The sequence below is a fragment of the Rhinoraja longicauda genome, chromosome 26 (genome assembly GCF_053455715.1).
Source record: "Rhinoraja longicauda isolate Sanriku21f chromosome 26, sRhiLon1.1, whole genome shotgun sequence".
Lineage (NCBI taxonomy): Eukaryota > Metazoa > Chordata > Chondrichthyes > Rajiformes > Arhynchobatidae > Rhinoraja > Rhinoraja longicauda.
Genome location: NC_135978.1, coordinates 7,342,744 through 7,360,744, shown reverse-complemented (window position 1 = coordinate 7,360,744; position 18,001 = coordinate 7,342,744). Strand labels below are relative to the sequence as shown.

Sequence of the window (18,001 nt, the reverse complement as noted above, 5' to 3'; positions counted from 1 at the left end):
CCGTTTCCTCCCACGCTCTAAAGACGTGCAGGTTTGTAGGTTTAATTGGCTTGGTAAATGTAAAAAGTGTCCCTAGTGGGTGCAGGATAGTGTTAGTGTGCGGGGATCGCCGGTCGGCGCGGACCCGGTGGGCCGAAGGGCCTGTTTCCACACTGCATCTCTAAACTAAACTAAACTAAGTGGAAACATCTCTCACAGGTTGGAGACATACCACACACAAAGGAAACAGAAACATAGAAAATAGGTGCAGGAGTAGGCCATTTGGCCCTTCGAGCCTGTACGCACCGCCATTCAATATGATCATGGCTGATCATCCAACTCAGTATCCCGTACCTGCCTTCTCTCCATACCCCCTGATCCCTTTAGCCACAAGGGCCACATCTAACTGCCTCTTAAATATAGCCAATGAACTGGCCTCAACTACCTTCTGTGGCAGAGAATTCCACAGATTCATGACTCTCTGTGTGAAAAAAAACGTTCTCATCTCGGTCCTAAAAGACTTCCCCCTTATCCTTAAACTGTGACCCCTTGTTCTGGACTTCCCCAACATCGGGAACAATCTTCCTGCATCTAGCCTGTCCAACCCCTTAAGAATTTTGTAAGTTTCCATAAGATACCCCCTCAATCTTCTAAATTCCAGCGAGTTCAAGCCGAGTCTATCCAGGGCGCAGCTATAAATGAGCACATCTTAGATAAGCATCTCAGATACAATGCAGGTATATAGCAGTAGCTCACTGAGACAGTATACAAGTCCCAGTTGTAAGTGCAGGGATCTTGACTTGATCATGAAGGCCCGTTGTCCTGGCAGCGTTGCAGGTCAGGGTGCCAACTATCTCACTCCCAAATACGGGACAAGGTGACGTCACCGCCCCGCGCCCCACGTGACCTACGACCCAGCCAGCGGCCACGTGCTCCCGCTCCACCAATGGCGGCCGCCCAGGCCAGACGGCGGGTTGCTATGCAACCTCCGTTAGGTGGCGCCCGGGCCTCCGGGCCTCCACTGTCCGGACCTACACTGTCCGGACCTACACTGTCCGGACCTACACTGTCCGGACCTATACTGTCCGAACCTACAGAGTCCGGACCTACACTGTCCGGACCTACAGTGTCCGGACCTACAGTGTCCGGACCTACAGTGTCCGGACCTACACTGTCCGCACCTACACTGTCCGGACCTACACTGTCCGGACCTACAGTGTCCAGACCTAAACTGTTTGGACCTACAGTGTCTGGACCTACAGCGTCCGCCCACAGTGTCCGGGCCCACAGCGTCCGGGCCTACAGCGTCCGGGCCTACAGCGTCCGGGCCTACAGTGCCCAGGCCTAATAAGGGGCAAGGGCGGTCCAAACCAATTTAGCCCAATATATGGGACAAACCAATTTAGCCCAATACACGGGATGTCCCGGCTAATACGGGACAGTTGGCAACCCTAGTTGCAGGGTCGGCCTGGCCAAACGTGGCCGTGGTGTCCGTTTGTGTGAGGTTGTTTTTGGTCCGGTCACGAGTCAAGGCAAGAGTGTTTTATTGTGATACAGCATGTCCCAGATAGAACACTGAAATTCTGACTTGCTGGAGTAAGTCTTGTTTAAAAAAAAATTCTTGGGTCTCTTCAGTCCTCGTGGGATCTTGTATTCACCAGGAGCAAGAGGTCAAAATCACAGAGATCTCTCTGAGCCTCTCCCACTCATCAGAACAAAGCCAGTTTAGTTCTGCACAAACAAGGAAGTGCAGATGCTGGTTTACAAAAATATAGACGCAATGTACTGGAGTAACGCAGCGGGTCAAGCAACATCCTTGGTGAACATAGACAGTTGACGTCTCGGGTCGAGACGTCTGAGGAAGGGTCTCGACCCGAAACGTCATCTGTCCAAGTTCTCCAGAGATGCCGCCTTACTCCAGCACTTTGGACTTAGTTGTGCGATTTTTTTTAACAGGTCAATTTGTTTTTCTGCCTTTGTCTCTGTAAAGTGATAGAAGATTACATTGGAAATGTAAATATTTTCCCATGTCTCAGCCAATGATTATGAACGATTTATGATCGCAGATCAGATGTGCCTCTGATTGAATAGAATATTGGACTCCATCAATGTTACCTGAACAATGGCAGAGTCAGATTGTGAGAGGTTTGTGTTGATTGTCAGGTCCCGCGGTTATCAAAGGCAGGCATTGATAAAACTTGGTTTCGTAACGTTTTGGAACTGCGTTCAGTTTTGAAAGGTAGAATGTGCAGGTTTATGAGACCAAGCATAGAGTCATCGTCATAGAGTGACACAGCGTGGAAACAGGCCCTTTGGCCCAACTTGCCCACACCGCCCAGCTACACTAGTCCCACCTGCCCGCGTTTGGCCCATATCCCTCCAAACCTGTCCTATCCATGTACCTGTCCAACTGTTTCTGAAACGTTAGGATAGTCCCAGCCTCGACTACCTCCTCCGGCAGCTCGTTCCATACACCCACCACCCTTTGTGTGAAAAATGTAGGGTTATTGATTGTGAACGATCAGCCATGATCATATAGAATGGCGGTGCTGGCTCGAAGGGCCGAATGGCCTCCTCCTGCACCTATTTCCTATGTTTCAATGTTTCTATGATTCTGTGTAAAAAGATTCCTGTTAAATCTTTTCCCCTTCACTTCAAACCCATGTCCTCTGGTTCTCGGTTCCCCTATTCTGGGCACAAGACTCTGTGCGTCTACCCGATCTATTCCTCTCACGATTTGTACGCATCTCTATAAGAGGTGAAAAAGCAACGGCGATAGTTCTCATGGTTTATGAAACATAGAAACATAGAAACATAGAAAATAGGTGCAGGAGTAGGCCATTCGGCCCTTCGAGCCTGCACCGCCATTCAATATGATCATGGCTGATCATCCAGCTCAGTAACCAATATAAGCAATATAATTATAATTCACCAGTGCAAGCCTCCTGCAAGCCTCATGATGACCTGTTGTGTAACAGATCACAAACAGTTGAAGCTTGTCCCAGGGCTCTTTCAAGTGAGAATGATCACCTCCGTAACAATAGACCCAATGGTTCAGTGAGGGAAAAAAGCCTCGGGAGGTTTCTGTTAGCATCTGATGTTAATCCTGGCAACAAAAATAGTTATTTTTGAAGTCAGCAAGACATGACTGACCACAGTTTGCCATCTTTGTCCTCTGTGTGAAGTAGTTCAGTTCGGTTTAGTTCATTGCCACGTGTACCGAGCGAGGTACAGTGAAAAGCTTTTGTTGTGTGCCAACCGGTCAGCAAAACGACAGTACATGATTACAATCCAGCCATATACAGTGTACAGGTACATGGAGAGGGAATAATGTTCGGTGCAAGGTGGAGCCAGCAAGCTCTGATCAAGGATAGTCCGAGGGCCACCAATGAGGCGGCACGGTGGCGCAGCGGTAGAGTTGCTGCCTCGCAGCGAATGCAGCCCCGGAGACTCAGGTTCGATCCTGACTACGGGCGCCGTCTGTACGGAGTTTGTACGTTCTCCCCGTGACCTGCGTGGGTTTTCTCCGAGATCTTCGGTTTCCTCCCACACCCCAAAGACGTACAGGTATGTAGGTTAATTGGCTGGGCAAATGTAAAAATGATCCCTAGAGCGTGTAGGATAGTGTTAGTGTGCGGGGATCGCTGGGCGGCGCGGACCCGGTGGGCCGAAGGGCCTGTTTCTGCGCTGTATCTCTAAATCTAAATCTAAAAATGAGGCAGATAGAAGTAGTTCAGCATTGCTCTCTGGTTGTGGGAGGATGATTCAGTTGCCTAAAAACTCAGTTGGGAAAGCAGGAACCATTTGTATTGTTAAGTAGCGGGCTTTTACTGCTTCTTTGATTTCGATCAGCAGGATTTCAACGATCTGAAAATAGCGTGATTCGCAGAAGCATTGGATCCATTTTGCCAGCCTGTTTAAGTGACGCAGCTGGTGGAGCTGCAGCCTCACAGTGCCAGAGACCCAGGTTCAATCCTGACCTCGGGAGCTGTCTGCCTGTGGAGTTTGTACAGGCAGGAGCCGCAGATAGACACAAAATGCTGGAGTAACTCAACGGGACAGGCAGCATCTCTGGAGAGAAGGAATGGGTGATGTTTGGAGTCGAGACCCTTCTTCGGGCTGCCTGTTCTACCGAGTTACTCCTGCACTTTATTTCTACCTCTCGAGTTTTGTACGTTCTCCCCGTGACTGCATGGGTTCACTCTGGGTGCTCCGGTCTCCTCCCACATCCCAAAGACGTGCAGGTGTGTAGGTTAATCAGCTTCTGCAAACTGTCCCTCATGTGTAGGGCAGAACTAGATGGTTGGTCGGTGCGGACTCGGTGGGCCGAAGGGCCTGTTTCCATGCTGTATCTCTAATCTAAACCAAGCTGAATTGGGTGTGTGGTACAGCTCCCAATCAAAGAAACCACAGCAACTCGAGAATGAAATATTTGTGGGCGGCATTTGTGGGTGTTCCAGTGGTAGAGTTGCTGCCCTACAGCGCCGAAGACCCGGGTTCGATCCTGACTACGGGTGCTGTCCGTACGGAGTTTGCACAGAGCTGTACGTACGATTGGCGGCTGGGCCATTCTCAGTCACGTGTGTGACCAGAAATATGAAGAATTGTAGAATACATCTCTTCTAATTCTGAAAGCATTGCAGGTATGTTGTTTCGCACTATGTATATGACTCGCACATGTCGAAGTCCATCAAGTGACATTTTTACATGTTACGCCGACAATGTTCGTTGAGGGTCAGAGGTGAAATATGACTGGTCACGTGTGTGACCTCACAGGGAAGAATTTTTCGCATAACTCAGTTTTATCTTACAAACTCTGCGCATTTTAAAAAGGTGGAATGTTCATCTCTTTAGCAGACATGTATTATAGTTCTGTAGGTAGGAAAATAGCAATATAATGAGATTAATCTCTTGCGAGAATTCTTTAATGCATCAATTTATGTGATGCCTTCTGGCCACGTGTGTGACATTTTGGTTCACTTTCTAAAGAATGGCCCAGCTGTACTATATCTTTGCATTAGTGAAAACACACTGTGAATTGTAAAGGTATGATTGACCTTTCCTCAGGCCTTCCTCAGTGTGCTCCCACATGCGTTTCCTCCCGCATCCCAAACACATGTAGGTGGGCAGATTAATTGGCCCTTGTGTGTAGGTAAGTGGTAGAATCTGAAGGAGTCTGAGGAAAATGGGATCGATGCAGGGTCAGTACAAACGTATGGCTGATTGTCAGCATGTGCTCGATGGGCCAAAGGGCCTGTGTCTGTGCTGTATCCCTCATTAGAATGGGAAAGCAATGTATGTACAGAAAATGCCAGCATTCAAAAAGCTGTCTCCTTCAACCATAACTCTGCAATTCCCTCTCCTCACCCCCCCCCCCCTCTCCTCACTCCCCTCTCCTCACCCCCCCCCCTCTCCTCAACCCCCCTCTCCTCACCCCCCCTCTCCTCACCCCCCTCTCCACTTCCTCCCCTCTCCTCACCCCCCTCTCCTCACTCCCCTCTCCTCACCCCCCTCTCCTCACCCCCTTCTCCTCACCTCCCCTCTCCTCACCCCCCTCCCCCTCTCCTCACCCCCCTCTCCTCACCGCCCCTCCCCCTCTCCTCACCCCCTCTCCTCACCCCCCATCTCCTCACCCCCCCTCTCCTCACCCCCCTCTCCTCACCCCCCTCTCCTCACCGCCCCTCCCCCTCTCCTCACCCCCCTCTCCTCACCCCCCTCTCCTCAACCCCCTCTCCTCACCCCCCATCTCCTCACCCCCCCTCTCCTCACCCCCCACTCCTCACCTCCCTCTCCTCACCCCCCTCTCCTCACCCCCTCTCCTCACCCCCTCTCCTCACCCCCCTCTCCTCACCGCCCCTCCCCCTCTCCTCACCCCCCCTCTCCACTTCCCTCTCCTCACCAACACTTAACATTTACACACTTGCTTGGTGTTTATTAGTTGTTTTGTTTTTTTTTAATTTAGAGATACAGCGCGGAAACAGGCCCTTCGGCCCACCGGGTCCGCGCCGCCCAGCGATCCCCGCACATTAACACTATCCTACACCCACTAGGGACATATTTTTTTACATTTGCCCAGCCAATTAACCTACATACCTGTACGTCTTTGGAGTGTGGGAGGAAACCGAAGATCTCGGAGAAAACCCACGCAGGTCACGGGGAGAACGTACAAACTCCGTACAGACGACGCCCGTAGTCAGGATCGAACCTGAGTCTCCGGCGCTGCATTTGCTGTAAGGCGGCAACTCTACCGCTGCGCCACCGTGTTAGTTTATTGAGGGGAAGTGAAATGTAAAGCCAGGGGAGGGGATGTGGGTGGGTGAGGACAGTGGAGGGGAAGGGAGGGGGTGCAAAAGGCTGTTACAAGGGGGGGTGGGGGGGGGGGATGAAGTGTGGTGCTGGGTGTAGGTGCTGGGAGATGGTGGGAGAAACACACTGTACACTTTTCTCCTTGTTCCCTTGTTCCCTCACGCCTTAAAGTTACTCTTAACTTTCATCCCCATTTTAGTTATAGTTCAGTTTAGAGATACAGCGCGGAAACAGGTCCTTGGGCCCACCGAGTCCGTGCCGACCGGCGATCGCTGCACAGTGGCTCAGCGGTAGAGTCGCTGCCTTACAGCGCTTTCAGCCCCTGGAGACCCGGGTTCGATCCTGACTGCGGGTGCTGTCGGTAGTTTGTACGTTCTCCCCGGTTATCTTTCTCCTGGTTTTAAAATGGTTTCTGACTTTTGTCTGCATGCTTAGCAAAGTGCTGCACAAATTTCTTTGTTATTTAGGAAACTTATTAACAAACTGATAGCCAGATATGATTCAGCCTTGGATTGCTAATTGGCGTAATTGACTCTATAAGTCTATCCACGAGATGATGTGACTCTGAACACTCAGATAACAACTCTGCTGAATAGTAAACCTGAGTACAAGTAAAACAGTGGCGAGAAGATTACTCCATTTGACAAGGTAACTTGCACGATAGAACAAAAAGCTTTTCATAATAAGTTACATAGAAACATAGAAACATTGAAAATAGGTGCAGGAGGAGGCCATTTGTCCCATTGAGCCAGCACCGCCATTCATTGGGATCATGGCTGATCATCCACAATCAGTAACCCGTGCCTGCCTTCTCCCCATATCCCTTGATTCCACTAGCCCCTAGAGCTCTATCTAACTCTCTTTTAAATTCATCTAGTGAATTGGCTTCAGAAGGCAGTGGAGGCTAATTCTCTGAATGCATTCAAGAGAGAGCTAGATAGAGCTCTTAAGGATAACGGGGTCAGGGGGTATGGTGAGAAGGCAGGAACAGGGTACTGATTGAGAATGATCAGCCATGATCACATTGAATGGCGGTGCTGGCTCGAAGGGCCGAATGGCCTACTCCTGCACCTATTGTCTATTGTCTATTGTCTATTGGCCTCCACTGCCTTCTGTGGCAGAGAATTCCACAAATTCACAACTCTCTGGGTGAAAAAGATTCTTCTCCCCTCAGCTTTAAAAGGCCTCCCCTTTATTCTTAGACTGTGTGGCCCCTGGTTCTGGACTCCCCCAACATTGGGAACATTTTGCCTGCACCTGCATCAAGTTCTGATGTTTAGTTTAGTTTTGCTTAGTGTAGAGATACAGCGCGGAAACAGGCCCTTCGGCCCACCGTGTCCGCGCCGACCAGCGATCACCCCGTACGCCAACACTATCCCACGCACGCACACACTAGGGACAGTATACAATTTTGACCGAAGCCAATTAACCTACAAACCTGTATGTCTTTGGAGCGTGGGAGGAAACTGTCACATCTGGGGAAAACCCATGAGGTCACAGAGACAACGTACAAACTCCGACCAGGCAGCACCCGTAGTCAGGATCGAACCCGGGTCACTGACGTTGTAAGGCAGTAACTCTACCGCTGCGCCACCATGCCGCACCAATTCTTCACAATAGATATCGGCTTATCTTGAGAAAACATCTCGAGGGGCCAGATATTGCACCTACAGGTCTGATGACTGTGAACCAAAATTACAGCAGTCACTGAATTTGTTTAGTGATTTTTCAGTGGACAGAGATGTACAGGTTTTTTGGCTAATTGGCTTGGTACAAGTGTAAATTGTCCCTAGTGCATGTAGGATAGTGATAATGTGCGGGGATCGCTGGTCGGCGCGGACTCGGTGGGTCCAGGCTCTATCTCTAAACTAAACTAAACTAAGAGGGTTAGGGTGCTGGAGGAGGAGGTAGCAGCGTGTTTTGAGGGAAATAAATGTTTCTTTTGGTCCAAAACGCCGCTGCGAGACTCCTGACGGGTACCCGTAAAAGGGACAACATCACCCCGATTACAGAATCAACTTCAAGCTCTTCCTATTCACATACAAAGCCCTAAACGGGCTTGCCCCCCCCCGCAATCTAAAATCTTCTAACCCACCACTCTATCTCCAGGTCCCTCAGGTCGGCCGACTTGGGGCTACTCACTGTCCCGCGGTCTAGGCTTAAGCTCAGGGGTGACCGCGCTTTTGCGGTTGCAGCTCCGAGACTGTGGAACAGCATCCCTCTCCCCATCAGAACTGCCCCCTCCATCGACTCCTTTAAGTCCAGGCTCAAAACCTATTTCTACTCCCTAGCGTTTGAGGCCCTCTGAGGAGGCGCTGTGAACTATTTATGTATGTGCTGTTATGTTTGTGTGCCATTCATTGTATGTTCGTTTCTTAGTACCTGAACTGATGTACAGCACTTTGGTCAACGTGGGTTGTTTTTAAATATGCTATACACATAAAATTGACTTGACGTGACTTGACTTACTTTCAAAATTACACACACCTCAAACTGATCTCCCTTCAATGTCCAACTTCTGTACATCACATCAACCTTGATCATAGTAGCTTTCACCTATTAGGATACTTTGGACACTTTTCTCAGGAGCATCGGCAGCTGAGAGGAGGCCTGATAGAAGTTTAGTTCTTTTAGTTTCGTTTAGAGATGCAGTCCCTTCGGCCCCACCTAGTCCGCGCCAACCAGCCGTCCCCGCACACCAACACTAACCTAGGCACACGAGGGACATTTTACACGTGCACCAAACCAATTAACCGACAAACCTGCACACCTTTAAAGAAAGCCGAAGGCCTCGGAGAAAACCCACGCAGGTCATGGGGAGAAACGTACAAACTCCGTACAGACGGCACCCGTAGTCGGGATCGAACCCGGGTCTCCGGCGCTGTAAGGCAGCAACTCTACCGCTGCGCCACCGTACTTATATAGAAGTATATAAAAGAAGGGCATAGATATGGTAGAGAGTCGGAAGATTTTTCCATAAGGTGGAAATATCAAGGACTAATGGGAATACCTTAAGGTGAATGGAGTAAATGTTAAAGGAGATGTATGGGGAAATGAGAGGGGTACAATTTAAAGGAGACTAGACCAAGTGGACCCGTTGGGCCCAAACCTCTCCTGCATTGGTGCAGCACCCCCTCCTGCCTCCCCTCCCTTCCCCTCTCCCCCCCTCCCTCTCCCTCCCTCTCCCCCCCTCTCCCCCTCCCTCCTTCCCCTCCCCCCCACTCCATCCCCTCAACCCCCCTTCCTCCTCCCCCTCTCCCTCCACCCCCCGTCCCTCCCTCCCTCCCTAGGAGACAGATTTAAACTTTAAAATGTGAATAACTTTAAACAATATAACACCGATTTCAACAAAACTTCTTCCATTAGCACCAAAGGGACGACGGTGAGTAAGGTGAGCCTAAAATTGTCGCTCTATCGTGTACCGTTTTGGCTGTAGTTCAGGAACAAACAAACAAACAAACAAACGAGAGTTTTAGTATATAAATGCACGAGACAAGTTTTTTCCACACCTGGGTACCTGGAACGTGCTGTGGGGGGGTGGTCGTGGAGACTGATACGAGAGGAGAATTTAAGAGATTTTTAGAAAGGTGCACAGATATGCAGGGAATGGAGGCATATGGATCACATGCGGGCAGGGGAGGTTGGTTTAACTTGGGAGGGGGTTAAAACCATGCTCGGCACGGACATTTTGGCCTGATGGGTCTCTCTTGTCCTGTGTTGTTCTGTGTGGATACAAGAAACTACAGGCGCTGGTTTACAAATAAAGACACAAAGTGCTGGAGTAACTCAGCGGGTCAGGCATCATCTCTGGAGAACATGGATTGGTGGCGTAAGGGTACAAAGAGAATAGAAGGTGTGAAAAGGACAGATCAAAGCAGACAATGGTCAAGGAAAGGTAGAATGGTTAGAGAAATGTAGCCTTTGTACCGTTCGATATCTCCAGCTTCCTTCTCCCCTGACTCTCAGTCTGAAGAAGGGTCTCGACCCGAAACGTCACCCATTCCTTCTCTCCAGAGATGCTGCCTGACCCGCCGATTTACTCCGCCATTTTGTGTCTCTCTTCGGTGTAAACCAGCATCTGCAGTTCCTTCCTACACTTTTATATCCTGCATTTGGTTTAGCTTGTGAATTTTGTTCTTATTATCCAATGTTTTTGAATAATCTTGTCGGGTTACTCCAGAAATCTCTGTGATTTTGCTCAACAATTCTGGTGTGTGTGGTTGTTTGGTGTTTAGCAATTCAGTCTCATTTAATTAAACGGCACATGGAATTTAATTAAACTCGAAAAATAATTAGCTTGAGCCATTTTTACATCGTATTAACAGGCATAAGCCTGGTCTGGTAGCTATTCTCCCAGACAGGGAAACATGAAGCTGGTGAAATTTAGGTGCAGCATTTTCCTGCAGTCCTTGATGTGGTTTCACAAAAGTTTCAGGATCAACTGGTATCGACCTGGAGTAGAATCGAAATGCTGGAGTCCACACCTGGAGTACTGCGCGCAGTTTTGGTCTCCAAATTTGAGGAAGGATATTCTTGCTATTGAGGGCATGCAGCATAGGTTTACTAGGTTAATCCCCGGAATGGCGGGACTGTCATATGTTGAAAGACTGGAGCGACTAGGCTTGTATACACTGGAATTTAGAAGGAAGAGAGGGGATCTTATCGAAACGTTTAAGATTATTAAGGGGTTGGACACGTTAGAGGCAGGAAACATGTTCCCAATGTTGGGGGAGTCCAGAACAAGGGGCCACAGTTTACGAATAAGGGTAGGCCATTTAGAACGAAGATGAGGAAAAACTTTTTCAGTCAGAGAGTTGTGAATCTGTGGAATTCTCTGCCTCAGAAGGCAGTGGAGGCCAATTCTCTGAATGCATTCAAGAGAGAGCTAGATAGAGCTCTTAAGGATAGCGGAGTCAGGGGGTATGGGGAGAAGGCAGGAACGGGGTACTGATTGAGAATGATCAGCCATGATCAAATTGAATGGCGGTGCTGGCTCGAAGGGCCGAATGGCCTACTCCTGCACCTATTGTCTATTGTCTATTGTCTATTGTCTAACTCAGCGGGTCAGGCAGCGTCTCTGAGGAAATAGGTGATGTTTCGGGTCGAGACCCTTCTTCAGACCGAGAGTCGGGGAGAGGGAAACGAGAGATGTAGACGGTGGTATGGAGAGATTATAGAACGAACGAATGAAAGATATGCAAACAAATCACGACGATCAAGGAAAGGTGGAGCCCACAGTGGTCCATTGTTGGCTGTGGGCTCGGTGATAACGGGTTATACAGGCAGCGAAACTCACCAGGACGACAGTGAAACTAACACAACGATGAGAGTGGGGGAGAGACGGAGAGAGAGAGAGGGGAATGCAAGGGTTACTTGAAATTAGAGAAGCCACCATTGATACCGCTGGGTTGTAAGCTGCCCAAGCGAAATATGAGGTGCTGTTCCTCCAATTTGCATTAGGCCTCACTCAATTCTGACAGTGGAGGAGGCCAAGCCCAGGGCAGAAAGGTCAGTGTGAGAATTGAAATGGGAGGTTGAAGTGTTTTAATGGCAAGGGGAGTTAAAGAGTTAAAGGCCCTGGATGGAGTCTGCCTACAAGCCTTGCTTCTGCCTGTAAACTGCTACACCGCCCCTCCCCCACTGTCCCTCAGTAATACCGCTGAAGAAAAGTGCTCTCTTACGAATCCACCCCTTTTGTTAATCCTCTCCCTGGTTTTAAATGTTTTCTTTTGGTCTCCCTTGTAAACCTCTAACCCACACCCTTTGTTAACTTTCTGAGCTCTTTATGTCAGGACACTTGCTAATAAAAATCAATCTGTGATTGAATTTCACAGACCACAAAATACCTTGATTTGCTTCCCCCATCTGGGCAGGATTATTCACTCTCTATCGGAGTAGCAGTTGGAGAGCCCCAATTACGGCAGTGAAATACGTTCGTAAATTCAATGTGATAGGAGCAGAATTAGGCCTTATGGCCCATCAAGTCTTAAGGATAGCGGAGTCAGGGGGTATGGGGAGAAGGCAGGAACGGGGTACAGATTGAGAATAATCAGCCATGATCACATAGAATGGCGGTGCTGGCACGAAAGGCCAAATGGCCTCCTCCTGCACCTATTGTCTATTGTCTAAGTCTACTCCGCCATTCAATCATGGCTGATCCATTTCTCCCTCCCAACCCCCATTCACCTCAAGCAGCAAAAAAGCTTATCACTGCTCCTAATAATAAACACGTGATACTAAACTAAACTCAACTCAACTAAATGTGCAGGAAGGAACGGCAGATGCTGGTTTACACCAAAGATAGACCCAAAATGCTGGAGTAACTCAGCGGGGCAGGCAGCACCTCAGGATAGAACCTCAGGGTGGCGTTTCGGGTCGACACCCTCCTTCAGTCTCGACTAAATTAAGCTAAACTAATCTAAACTAAACTGTCTGAAGAAGGGTCCCGACCTGAAACGTCACCCGTTCCTTCTCTCCACAGATGCTGCCTGACCCGCTGAGTTACTCCAGCATTTTTGTGTCTATATTCGGTTTACACCAGCATCTGCAGTCCCTTCCTAAACTAACTAAACTATTTGGTGATCCCAGCAGGTGAGGAAGTTGCCTTGGTATGAGGCAAAGAAAGGGACAGTCTGAAGAAGGGTCTCGACCCGAAACGCCACCTATCCATTTTCTCCGGAGATGCGGCCTGACTGGCCGAGCTACTCCGGCACTTTGGGTCCTCAGTGTCCTTTATGGTGTCCTTTACACGTTAAAGGCTTGACTATTCAAGAGGCCTGGCCTGTCCATATGCATTCAAGAGAGAGCTAGATAGAGCTCTTAAGGATAGCGGAGTCAGGGGGTACGGGGAGAAGGCAGGAACGGGGTACTGATTGAGAATGATCAGCCATGATCACATTGAATGGCGGTGCTGGCTCAAAGGGCCGAATGGCCTCCTCCTGCACCTATTGTCTATTGTCTATTGTCGTATCCTGTGTCCAGGGACTCTTAAGCAAAGAGGGGAGAACGCCGGAGAGCTAAAGCTTGTCCCAATTAAGATGTTTTCAAGAGAGAGTTAGATATATCTCTTAGGGCTAACAGAATCAAGGGATATGGGGAGAAAGCAGGAGCTGATTTTGGATCTTCTTCGTTCGTGTCCATTATCCACGTTTCAAACGTTGACATCGCTGTCATCGTCAGTCCTGAAAAGGGCGGAAGCTTCCGGCGACAATCAGTGGGAGCCATCACTTGTACAATAGATGGTGGTGGCAGCAGAATTAGCTCAGGACACTTCCAGTTTCCAGCCCCGCGACGTGGACACTTCTGCTCTGGGGTCACTGATTTTGGATGATCAGCCATGATCATATTGAATGGCGGTGCTGGCACCGCACGAAGGGCCGAATGGCCTACTCCTACACCCATTTTCTATGTTTCCAATTGATTGATTTGATAGATACAGCTCGGAAACAGGCCCTTCGGCCCACCGTGTCCCTGCCGACCACTCATCACCCACTCCCTTCACTATCAGAGGTAGTTTACAACGACCACTTATCCTGCAAACCTTTGGGATGAGGGAGGAGGAGGGTGGGGGGGGGGGGGGGGGGGGGTACCCAAAAGAAACACATGCATGATAGAGAGAACATGCAAACTCCACACAGACAGCATCCAAGAACAGGATCGGACTCTGGTGACTGGAGCTGTGAAGTGGCAGCTCTACCTGCTGCATCACTGCGCTACCCAAAGTTCTGTGCCGATTAAATGGATGAAATCTGGATAAAAATGCATAAAATCATACTTTCCCGTCCCATTTCTCAGGTATTTCAGAGAGCTGCTGCCTCACAGCACCAGAGACCCTGACCAGGGTTTCTGTCTGTGTGGAGTTTGCACGTTCTCACTGTGATCGCTTTGGGTTTCCTCCGGTTTCCTCCCACATCCCAAAGACATGAAGATCTGTTGGTTAATTGGCCCTGTGTAAAAAAAACCCTAGTGTGTAGGGACTGGACGAGAAAGTGGGATAGCATAGAACTAGTGTGAATGGGTGATCGATGGTCAGTCTGGACTCGGTGGGCCGAAGGGCCTGATTCTATGCTGTATCTCTGAACTAAACTAAACTAAACTGTGGAATTATATGCAGGCAGAGGTCAGTCTTTGGACGAGGAGGAGCAATGGAGAGAGAGTGGTGGTACAGCAAAATAACAGGTAGAAACAAAGAATCGCAGATGCTGGTTTATACCAAAGATAGACGCAAAGTGCTGGAGTAACTCAGCGGGCCTTGGTCTCCAGAGATGCTGCCTAACTTATTGAATTACTACAGCACTTTAGATTTTAGATTTAGAGATACAGCGCAGAAACAGGCCCTTCGGCCCACCGGGTCCGCACCGCCCAGCGATCCCCGCACATTAACACTATCCTACACACACTAGGGACAATTTTTACATTTGCCCAGCCAATTAACCTACAAACCTGCACGTCTTTATGTCTATCTTTAACTAAATATCAACTCTGAACGATAACACTGGGCTGTTGGTTTTTATCAAAACTCTGAATTTTTTTAACATTTAAGGGCGGCATATTGAACAGATAAGGGCGGCACGGTGGCGCAGCAGTAGTGTTGCAGCCTTACAGCACTTCGACGCAGGAGACCCGGGTTTGATCCCCACTACGGGTGCTGTCTGTACGGAGTTTGCACGTTCTCCCCGTGACCTGCGTGGGTTTCTTTCCGAGATCTTCAGTTTCCTCCCACCCTCCAAAGACGTACAGGTTTGTTGGTTAATTGGCTTGGTATAAGTGTAAATTATCCCCAGTGTGTGTTAATGTGCGGGGATCGCTGGTCGGTGCGGATTCGGTGGGCCGAAGGGCCTGTTTCCGCGCTGTATCTCTAAACTGAACCAAATTTGCTTTTTGACAACTGTGTTGCCTTACGTTAGTGTAGAAAGAAGCAGAAAAAATTAAGGGAACAACTGCATTCCTAATTTTAATTCAAACATATTGAATCTTCAGACCTTGCAGCCAGTGATCGAAGTCTAATAAGCCGCATGGTTTCAGGAAAGAAAAGAAAGCCCTTCAATTACTTGGTGTCTCATGAGCTTGTGAAGTCTCACAGCAACCTCCAGTCAATAAAATATTTTACAAGAGCACAGATTGTTATAATGTGGTAATGAACTCGGAATATCTGCGGGAATCAATCCATTCCGTTAGCAACAGACTGGGACAGCAGTCCAATTTTAGAGGAAATTAGTTGCACCTTTTCCTGCAGCATTTACTTTGCTGTGTAGTCAAGAGAGTTAGTATTCATCAGGGTCAAAATGAGTGATTGCTTTGGTGGGTACATGGAATGATCTGCCAGAGGAGATGGGCACGGTGGCACAGCGGTCGAGTTACTGCCCCAGAGACCCAGAGTTCGATCCTGACCACGGGCGCTGTCTGTACGGAGTTTGTACGTTCTCCCCGTGACCTGCGTGGGTTTACTCCGAGATCTTCGGTTTCGTCCCACACTCCAAAGACGTACAGGTTTGTAGGTTAATTGTTTTTTGTAAAGTTATAAATTGTCCCTAGTGGGTGCAGGGTAGTGTTAATGTGTGGCGATCGCTGGTGGGTGCGGACTCGGTGGGCCGAAAGGCCTGTTTGGGTGCTGTATCTCTAAACTAAACTAAACTAAAGGAGGCAGTTGAGGCAGATACTATAACAACATGTAAAAGCCACTTGGACAGATACGGGAATAGGAAAGGTTTAGAGGGATATGGGCCGAACGCAGGCAATTGGGACTAGCTTAGATGGGGCATAAGTTCATAAGGTATCGGAGCAGAATTAGGGCATTCTGCCCATTTAGTCTACTCCGCCATTCAATCATGGCTGATCTATCTCTCCCTCTCAACCCCCATTCTCCTGCCTTCTCCACCCATAATCCCTGACACTCTTACTAATCAACTCGCATCTTGATTGGCATGGGCAGGTTGGGCCGAAGGGCCTGTTTCCATGCTGTATGACTTTACGACCTCTCCCTACCCATCAATGTTTTTTTTACTCTTGGAGTTATATTGGTTCATAAAGTCATAGAGCTATAGAGTTCATATATATTCCAGGTGAGACAGAGGTTCACCTGCACCTCCTCCAACCTCATCTATTGTATCCGCCGCTCTAGATGTCAACTTCTTTACACCGGCGAAACCAAACACAGGTTCGGCGATCGTTTCGCTCAACACCTTCGCTCAGTCCGCCTTAACCAACCTGATCTCCCGGTGGCCGAGCACTTCAACTCCCCCTCCCTCTCCCAGTCTGACCTTTCTGTCATGGGCCTCCTCCAGTGCCATGGTGAGGCCCACCGGAAATTGGAGGAACAGCACCTCATATTTCGCTTGGGCAGCTTGCAGCCCAGCGGTATGAACATTGACTTCTCCAAATTTAGATAGTTCCTCTGTCCCTCTCTTCCCTTTCCCCTTCCCAGTTCTCCCTCTATCCTCCTGTCTCCACCTATATCCTTCCTTTGTCCCCCCTGACATCAGTCTGAAGAAGGGTGTCGACCCGAAACGTCACCCATTCCTTCTCTCCCGAGATGCTGCCTGACCTGCTGAGTTACTCCAGCATTTTGTGGAATAAACACCTTCGATTTGTACCAGCATCTGCAGTTATTTTCTTGCGCTATAGAGTTGTACAGCATAAAATGGATCCTTCGGCCCACCATGTCCATGCTGATATTTTTGCCCATTTCCACTAATCCCATTTGCCTGCATTACAGCCTTATCCTTTAATGCCTTGCCTATTTGCGTGCCCGTCAAAATGTCTCTCAAACAAATGAGAGACAAATCTGACTCCATCGTCTCCTCTGGCAGTGAGTTCCAGATGTCAACCACTCTCTGCTGTAAAAAAAACTTTCCTTTACTTGGACTTTATCTTGCTCTAAACGTTATTCTCTTTATCACGCGTCTGTACACTGTGGACGGCTCGATTGTAATCGTGTGTCGTTTTTCCGCTGACTGGTTAGCACGCAACAAAAGCTTTTCACTGCACCTCGGTACACGTGACAATAAACTAACCCGAAATGAACTAAAAAATGGAAGCAAACACGGCATCTCTTCCATGCGGGCTCAGTGGACTGTCTCTGTACACTTTGCTGATCATAGAAACCATTGGAAATAGATGCAGGTGTAGGCCATCCGGCCCTTCGAGCCAGCACCGCCATTCAATATGAACACGGCTGATCATCCACAATCAGTTCCTGCTCTTTCGCCATATCCCTTGATTCCTTTAGCCCTAAGAGCTAAATCTAAATCTAACTGGGGTATTGTGCATAGGTATGGCAATGCTCTAGTGGACTGTTTGTAAGAAAGGAATTTCACTGTGCATGTGCACATGCAACAATAAAGCACCATTGAACCATTCCAGCTTTTCTCATGCCTTAACGCAAACACAAGCTTTAACTCATGTTCATTCTGCCTAGGCCTACGCCACCTCATATTTTGCTCGGGCAGCTTACAACCCAGCGGATTGAACACTGATTTCTCGAATTTCAAGTAGCTCCTTCATTCCCTGCGTCCCCCCTCTCTCCCCACCCTCCCTAGTCATCCCACCAGCTCCACGTTTTGCATCCTTGTATCCCTCTCATCCTTCCCCAGCCAACAAAGGGTCACTATGGACTCCTGAGGTAATCCTTTGCTAGGTTTGCCAACTGTCCCGTATCAGCTTGGACATCCCGTATTTTGGGCTAAATTGGTTTGTCCCGTATGGGACTGCCCTTGTC

The 18,001-nt window shown here is 48.9% G+C and overlaps 1 protein-coding gene across 1 annotated transcript in view; it reads right to left on the bottom strand.

Annotated features, from left to right (window-relative positions):
* Nucleotides 1-11,281: 11,281 nt before the first annotated feature.
* LOC144606219 (argininosuccinate lyase-like) overlaps nt 11,282-18,001 on the bottom strand; it is a 368,098-nt gene continuing 361,378 nt past the window's right edge. The window contains exon 16 of the transcript XR_013548928.1: nt 11,282-11,322. The gene's annotated coding sequence lies outside the window, so the exon portion shown is untranslated. The remainder of the gene's footprint in view (nt 11,323-18,001) is intronic.